Consider the following 7,779-nt stretch of genomic DNA (forward strand, 5'->3'; position numbering starts at 1 on the left):
TCTCGAACTCGCAACGATCCTCCTGTCTCAGCCTCCCGAGTGCTGGGATTACAGGTGTGTGCCACCACGCCTGGCTCTAATTTGAAATTTTAATATAAAGATTGTTTTACAACTATAGTGAAATCTTTGTAGTGTAAAGTGTACCCTTGTAGCCATTTTTAAGTGTACAGTTCAGCGGCATTGAGTACCCTCATATTGCTCTGCAGTTGTCATTACCATCTAGCCCCAAGAGCCAGGCGTGTGGGTGCACGCCTGTAATCCCAGCACTCGGGAGGCTGAGGCAGGAGGATTGCTGCAAGTTTGAGACCAGCCTGGGCTACAAAGTGAGCTCAAGGCCAGCCTGAACTGCACAGCAAGACCCTGTCTCAAAAAAACAAACAAACAAACAAAAAACACTCTGTGTATTGCTAATTGGAGGCCTGTGTGCCTGGTATGGCTACAAAATTTCTTTTCCCTACGTGCTCTGCCCCACCCCCACCCACCTCCCTGACTGATACCAATAAAAGCCACATAGGCCTTCTGTTCCACAGAGAACTTCTGTCATCCCAGAGCTCCTCACTGCAGAATATTCTCTCTTTGTCTCTCTTTTGTATCCGTGTTCAGTTTGCTGGCTGGGTTAGACTGATAGCCTCAGCAGGGCTTCCGGTAAAGGGCCAGACAGAGACCTGCTGGAGTTGGGCTGATTTTTCTATAAAGGCCAGGCAGTCAATGTTGTAGGTGTTGTAGTCCAAATGGTCTCTTTCTCAGCCGGGTGTGGGGACATACACCTGTAATCCCAGCACTCGGGAGGCTGAGGCAGGAGGATCGTTGCGAGTTTGAGACCAGCCTGGGCTACAAAGTGAGCTGAAGGCCAGCCTGAACTGCACAGCAAGACCCTGTCTCCAAAAGACGACAAAAAAAAAAAAAAAAAAAAAAAGTCTCTCAACTACTTGACTTTGAAGTTGTGGTGAAAAGCGTGCATGATCACATAAATGAAGGCCATGGCTGTGTTCCAATAAAACTTTATTTGTGGACAGCTGCATTGGAATTTCATTTAATTTGCATGATTTTTTTTCCAACCAATAAAATAATGGGAAGTTACCTTTGCAGGCCATATAAAGACAAGCTGGTGTTGGCCTCTCGATCTGGGGTTTGCCGAGGCCCAGCCAAGGCACTGTTAGCTCTGAGGGTCCTTTTGCACTGAAAGCACGGCACCGCCCAGGAGCTCCACAGATGCAGGGCCTCAGGCCCCACCTCAAACCTGGTGAGTTAGAATCTGCATTGTATGAAATCGCTTGGCTTATTAATGTGCTTTTTAAAATTTGAGGCCCAGGACCTCACCTGTGACTCTTTGGTAAAACATAGACTGTTGGTCTCATCCACAAAGAGCTTAGCAGCACCACAAGGGCAGTGCCGCTGTCTCAGGACCAGATTTCCTGTAGCCAGGCTCTGAAGCCCTGGTTCTCCAACTTGGCTGCACACCGAGAGGGCTCGGGCCGTGCTTGAGTTCCCTCCGCGGAAACTCTGATTTTAATTGGTCCTTGGTAAGGGCTGAGCATGGCCATATTTAAAAGTCCCCCCAGTAGTTGCCCTGGGCAGCCAGGTGGCCCAGAGCAGAGGTTACAGGTGGGTGGGCAAAAGTAGTCAGCGCATCTATTTAGCCTGGCCCACCCAGGGTTTTGAATTTGATTGACTGCCAATATTTAAAAATGGAAAATATATATATACATACACACACACACACACACACACACACACATATAAAAATGCAGATTTCTTCTCCTGAAAAATCAGAAAACCTGGCACGCTCAGCCCTGATTCCCACAAGGCCGCGGTGAGCTGGTTGAGCATCAGATGCCCTCAGAAGCCCAGCGCCCCTCGCTCTCCGCCGTTATCTCGCTCTGACTGCCTTATCCAGCGGACATTTCGGTTTGCCAACCCCAGTTAGACGCTGGAAGCACGCACTGGACCTTGTCTGTTGGATTGTCTTTGGCTGTGCTGCTTGGCTGGGAGAAAAACAGTTCTTTCCAAAATCTGGTTTCAAATTTTCAAATTGCAAAATAGCCAATACGCTGTAAATCTGGGTATCTTGCCCATATGTCTTCATCTTCAGTATGTTACAACCTGCCCAGGATTGTTTCACAGGAGTTTTGGGCTGTCCTAAGACAAATTACGATCCTTTGTAGCACTTGATAAATTCAATGCCTGGTCGGCTTTGGCGTTCCAAGCTAATGTGTCAATCCTACGGTTCACTTCCAGGCATTCGCTGTTTGCATTTGCGCATAGAATAGTAACATCTTACAGATTTAAAGTCCTTCACAGATTCAAGGCACTTTCCCAGACAGGCTTTCATGGAATTTCCACACTAAACTGAACCAAAGCAAATATATCACCCTAGCTATTGACAAAATTTGAGGCTCAGAGAGGGCGAGGGACTTTTTCAAGATGACCTGGCCTGTTCGTAGGACTCGTGCCTGTTCCCGTCCCATGCTGCCTCTCAAGAATGCTCCTGGAGGAAATGCTGCTCTCAGGGATCCCAGGAGAAGAGCAGCGCTCACTGCGAGACGTCAGCCTGGAAACCACGCGCTTTGCATGCGCTCTCCCCGGCACATCTGCTTTCTGACCTCACGCTGCTCAGAGCAGTTTGCTCTTGGACAAGCTCTGGTTTACCAGAAAAGCAAAAGTTCCTAAAGGAGGCTTGGGACGGCGGAAAGAACATGAACTTGGGAGCTGCGTCCGAGGGTCCCCCAGCCTCAGCCACACCAGCTCAGCCAAGGGGAAAATCAGACGCGCCTGGTCAGCTGAGCACGAACACAGCCAAGACAGGTAATGCAGAGGTGTTGAAAAGCAAACAAAGCAAGGACTGTGAGCTGTAAAGAAAGAAGGGGCAGCACAGAAAGGCTACCTTGCTGGTGCCTTCGGAGCAGTGGGTGGTAGCAAGAAGCAACTATCTGAGCCTGAGAGTTGCAGGGATCACCGCTGCCAGTGTTCACTCTGTGAAAGCCAGGTAAGCTGAGAACAGGCAGGGTGCTGCTCAAAGAGAGAGGAAAGAAGCGCTTGGTGTCATCTTTGGGACTCAGCAGGCAGGGACAACAGTTTAGTAGGGGAGTCTCTGGGATCAGGCCGGCTCATCCTCCCTTTCACTAGGAGAACAGTGAAGGTGTTATACTTGTTTAGCCAAACACACTCCTTTGCTGGAAGGAATCCAGGGACCGTATATCAGCGTTTGCATCTACAAACATTTGTACTAATTATACCTCTGGGCTTGAGGAAGGACAGGGGAGTCAAGAATTCTTTGTTTCCATTTCTTCCACCTTCGCTCGTATCTCATCCGCCTCCTACAAGGCCCCCCTGCATTTTATTCTCTCTGAACTGATCTATCTTTCACACTGGAGCTACCGTGTTGTGGCTTCTTGCTTGGCTGTATGCTGGGATCACCTGGTAAGTTACAGTCCTCGATGAAAGCAGCTATAGCAGTGATGGCGGACCTTTTAGAGACCGAGTGCTAAGCCGTGACCCCAAACCTACATATTTATCACAAAGTGCCAACACTACAACTAAACCTGAATACTGAGATTTTAGGTCCGGAAAAAAAAAAGCTCTACATTAACATCTTTGGTCTTAAAAGAAAAACACAATGACACACGTGCCCCGGGTTTGCGTGGCCAGGAATGCTTTAGTGGTGCCAGTAGTAGGGATTAGACTTTATCCTGAAAGTGGTTTCAGAAAGGTTGGTTTTTATTATAAATATAAATTCATATTAATTGCACAAATTAATGAGGCTCACTACGACATTTCCGTGTGTGTATATCATGCTTTAATTGTATCTGTCCTCTTTACTGTGACACAGATTATTCTGGCTCAGTGGTCCACCACCTTAACTTCCCATTAGAATCCCTAAGGGAGCCCCTTACTGGGTCATACCCCTGGAAAACTACATGAAAATCTCTGGGGAGAGCACGGCATGATGGCGCATTCCTGTAATCCCAGCACTCGGGAGGCTGAGGCAGGAGGATCACTTCGAGTTTGAGACCAGCCTGGGCTACAAAGTGAGCTCAAGGCCAGCCTGAACTGCACAGTGAGACCGTGTCTCAAAAAGATTAAAAAAAAAAAAAAAAAATCTCTGGGGAACCGCAGGCATCTGTGAGCTAAAGCTTCTTATGTGAGTCCCATGTGTAGTCAAGGATGAGACCCAGTGCTGGCAGCTCCCATGTGGAGAACAGATTAGAAGAAATGACGGAAAGGTAGCTTAAGAGACTGACACTAGGAGTTGCTAAGGTAGGAACTGGGGAACAACAGGAGGAAATAAGCAGGAAGTACAAGAGCTGGGCTGAGGAAGGAAAGATTCAGGACTGATTTGTTGATAGCTCAGGTAGGCAGGAGAAGGGGGCACTGAAGATGACTCCAGGGATCCGCTTAGTGAACTTGTTGAGTGGTGGCACCGCTACCAAGGCAGGGAAGGCTGGAGAGCGGCCGCAGCCCTGGGGAGGGCTGGGGAGATGCTGAAAGTGATGGGAGTGCAGGACTGTGCAGCGGAGATGCTGGATGCTTGTCTGAAGCCCAGAGGTGATACCAAGGGAAAGGGCATGTGACCTGGCTTGGGAGCAACAGAGCAAGCTTGAGAGCCCTTGGTAGCAAGATGGCAGCTGAAAGTATGGGTGTGAAGCTGGGTGTGGTGACGCATGCCTATAATCCCAGCACTCAGGAGGCTGAGGCAGGAGGATCCTTGCAAGTTCGAGACCAGCCCGGGCTACAAAGTGAGCTCAAGGCCAGCCTGAACTGCACAGCGAGACCCTGTCTCAAAAAGACAAAAATAAAAAATAAAAACATAGAAGAGGGAATGGCTAATAATGGAGCAACATTCAACAGTGACTGAGACTAAGGCCACTTTTTTTTCTTTTGTCTTTTTGAGACAGGGTCTCGCTGTGCAGTTCAAGCTGGTCTTGCGCTCACTTTGTAGCCCGGGCTGGTCTTGAACTTGCAATGATCCTCCTGCTTCAGCCTCCCAAGTGCTTCGATTACAGGCCTGCACCACCACGCCTAGCTAGGGCCACTCTTTCTTATCCCTCAGCCTCCTTGGAGGAAAGACAGGCGTACTGTTCACATAGTCAGGAAAGAGGTGAGCAGAATTGCTGGCCCATTTCTTAGCTTCTGCTTGAGGCCACTACTTCAGTTAACATGTTACTTCCTTACCTGGGGTAGGGGTGACATTATTATTTTGGAGACAGGTTCTGGCTCTGTGGCCCAACTGGCCTTGAACTCACTGTATAGCCTAGGCTGGCCTGAAACTTGAGGTAATCCTCCTGCCTCAGCCTCTTGAGTGCTGGGATGACAGGTGTGCATCCCCGTACCTGGCTGGGATGACATTCAAGTTGAGAAAATGAATGTGAATATAAGGCCCTATTCTTGTCAGGTCAGCATCAAGAATTGCAGCTGGCAGGACATAGTGGTGCACACCTGCAATCGCAGCACTCTGGGAGGCTGAGGCAGAAGAGTACAGGTTTAGCGACTTAATGAGACCATGCTGTAAAAAAAAAAAAAGCTAACCAGGCATGGTGGCGCTTGCCTGTAATCCCAGCACTTGGGAGGCTGAGGCAGGAGGATCCTTGCGAGTTCGAGACCAGCCTGGGCTGCAAAGTGAGCTCAAGGCCAGCCCGAACTGCATAGCGAGACCTTGTCTCAAAAAGACAAAAACAAACAGAGGCTGGAGATGTGGCTCAGTGGCAGAGCTCTTGCCTTGCATGCACGAGGCCCTTGGTTCGAACCCCAGCACCACATACATTAAAAAACCCAATAATAATAATAAAGAAATGAATTTAAAAACAAACAAAAACTAAAAAAGGCTGAGGATGTAGCTCAGGGTAGAGGCCCTAGGCTTAGGTTCCAGTACCCGCCCCGCAAAAAAAATCCTAGTCAATTATATTGCCTTGAAATTGGGAAGGAGTTTGGCCTCGTCTCACAGGTTTAAAAGCTGAGGTTCAGAGGACGGAAACACCTTGCCAAAGTCCCCCGTGAGCTGGCAGCAGAGCCAAAGACCTGGGACACATGCCCCGTGTCTCTTGGAGAGCCAACAGCACCCCGCACTGCAGCTTTGGAGATCAGCGTGCTGGGGCGGAGTCCAGCACGGCACCTGTTGTCTGCTGGGGCACGCTGTGCATGGAAGGCAATTTATGGATGCCTTGCTAAAGGAATCAAAGCTGTTCCCAAGGCGTCTGAGAGCTGGGAACGTGGGGCTTCCTAGGAAGAAGGCACGCGGGTGCCAAAGTCCAGGAAGTGGAGAGCGCTCATTGGAGCGTATGCCTGCTGAAAGGCGGCCGAGGCTCACCCTGAGGATCAGCTCCTTGGAGAAGGACCTTTGCCACACCTGTCCAACCTAACCGCCCCCGGCGGCCAGGTGGGGTCAGGAGACTGTCTGCAGGAGCAGGGGCTGTGGGAAGGCCGCGAGGAGGCCATGATGCATTCTGCCATTCACAGTTCTTGAACCAATCAGGTCTTCTTCCAGGGTTGCTGAGAAGCAACGAGGGCAGCCTCAGTGATCTTTGAGATCCTTCAGAACTGGTGGGTTGGTTGCTCCTTTGCCATTCACCACATCTACACAAGAGAGCTACTGTCAGCTCTTTCTCAAACAGGGAATACGGGGTCTTCCTCGCTCCGTGTCTGGTTCCTTCCTCCGGGTGGAATTAATTAGCTGTCAGGGCTGGATGTGGGGAAAGAAGGAATTCCACTCTCTTGTTCTGTTGGAAAACACATTTCCATATAAGCACATACATCTGTCTTCGTGCCTGCTCTGAAAGACGCTTCGGCTGACAGCTTCTTGGCGAGTGGAGCGCGCGGGAGGCTGCCTCTCCTGACACTTACCTTGCTCGCAGCGCGAGGGAGGAAGCTCAGTCTGGTACGCCTGGTGGTGTCGGGGTGTGCACGTTGCCCCTTCCGGCTGACAAGCTACTTTCCCAAAGTTGTGTCACTGGATCCTCACCGAGGCCCCACAAGGCAGTTAGCACGGGTAGGTTGCTGTTACCATTCTATGGGGGACGCCTCTCGGGCTAGGAGGGGCTTAGTGACTGGCCAGGATCACAAAAATCACAGGATCACAAAACAGTCCTTGGCAGAGCTCAGTCCCCAGTCAAGGTGTCCTGACTCCAGAGCCAACCGTGTCATCGCTGCTCACTCATTCATTCGTCCCTTTGACGCACGTTTCAGGAACATCACACAGACTAAATCCTGTGACAAGCTCTGCAAGCACAAAGGCGGGGAAGCCATGGTTCTAGGGAGATGAGCTCGGGCTGTGAGCCGGAGACAGAGCTCTAAAGCAGTGATGGAAATTCAAGGGCTGAGCCTGGGGAGAGGAGAGAGAGCACCCAGCTGGGCCTGGGAGGGTCAGGAAAACTTTCTCAGAGGAGCAGATGGTGGAATAGGCGTTTTCTAAGCAACAAGGCGGGAGAGAAATGGCAAGGGGGAAAGGGCAATGTTGGAAAGTTCTGGAGGCATGGATACTTTTTTTTGTCATTTTGGAGACAGGGTCTTGCTATGCAGTTCAGGCTGGTCCTGAGCTCACTCTGTAGCCCAGGCTGGTCTCGAACTGACAATGATCCTCCTGCCTCAGCCTCCCAAGTGCTGGGATTATGGGCATGCGCCACCACCCCGGCATGGAGGCATGGATACGTGGAACATCCAGTGGCTGCTAAAAAGCCCAGTATGGCTGAAGACCGGCGTGTGTGACGGGGGTGGGGCGTCAGGCCAAGCCGAGTTAGCAGGGACCTGTCGGTGATAGCTGAGCTCTCCGAGGGGAGCTGGGTTGAT

The sequence above is a fragment of the Chinchilla lanigera genome, unplaced genomic scaffold (genome assembly GCF_000276665.1).
Source record: "Chinchilla lanigera isolate Chin_1 unplaced genomic scaffold, ChiLan1.0 scaffold00018, whole genome shotgun sequence".
In the NCBI taxonomy this organism is placed as follows: Eukaryota; Metazoa; Chordata; class Mammalia; order Rodentia; family Chinchillidae; genus Chinchilla; species Chinchilla lanigera.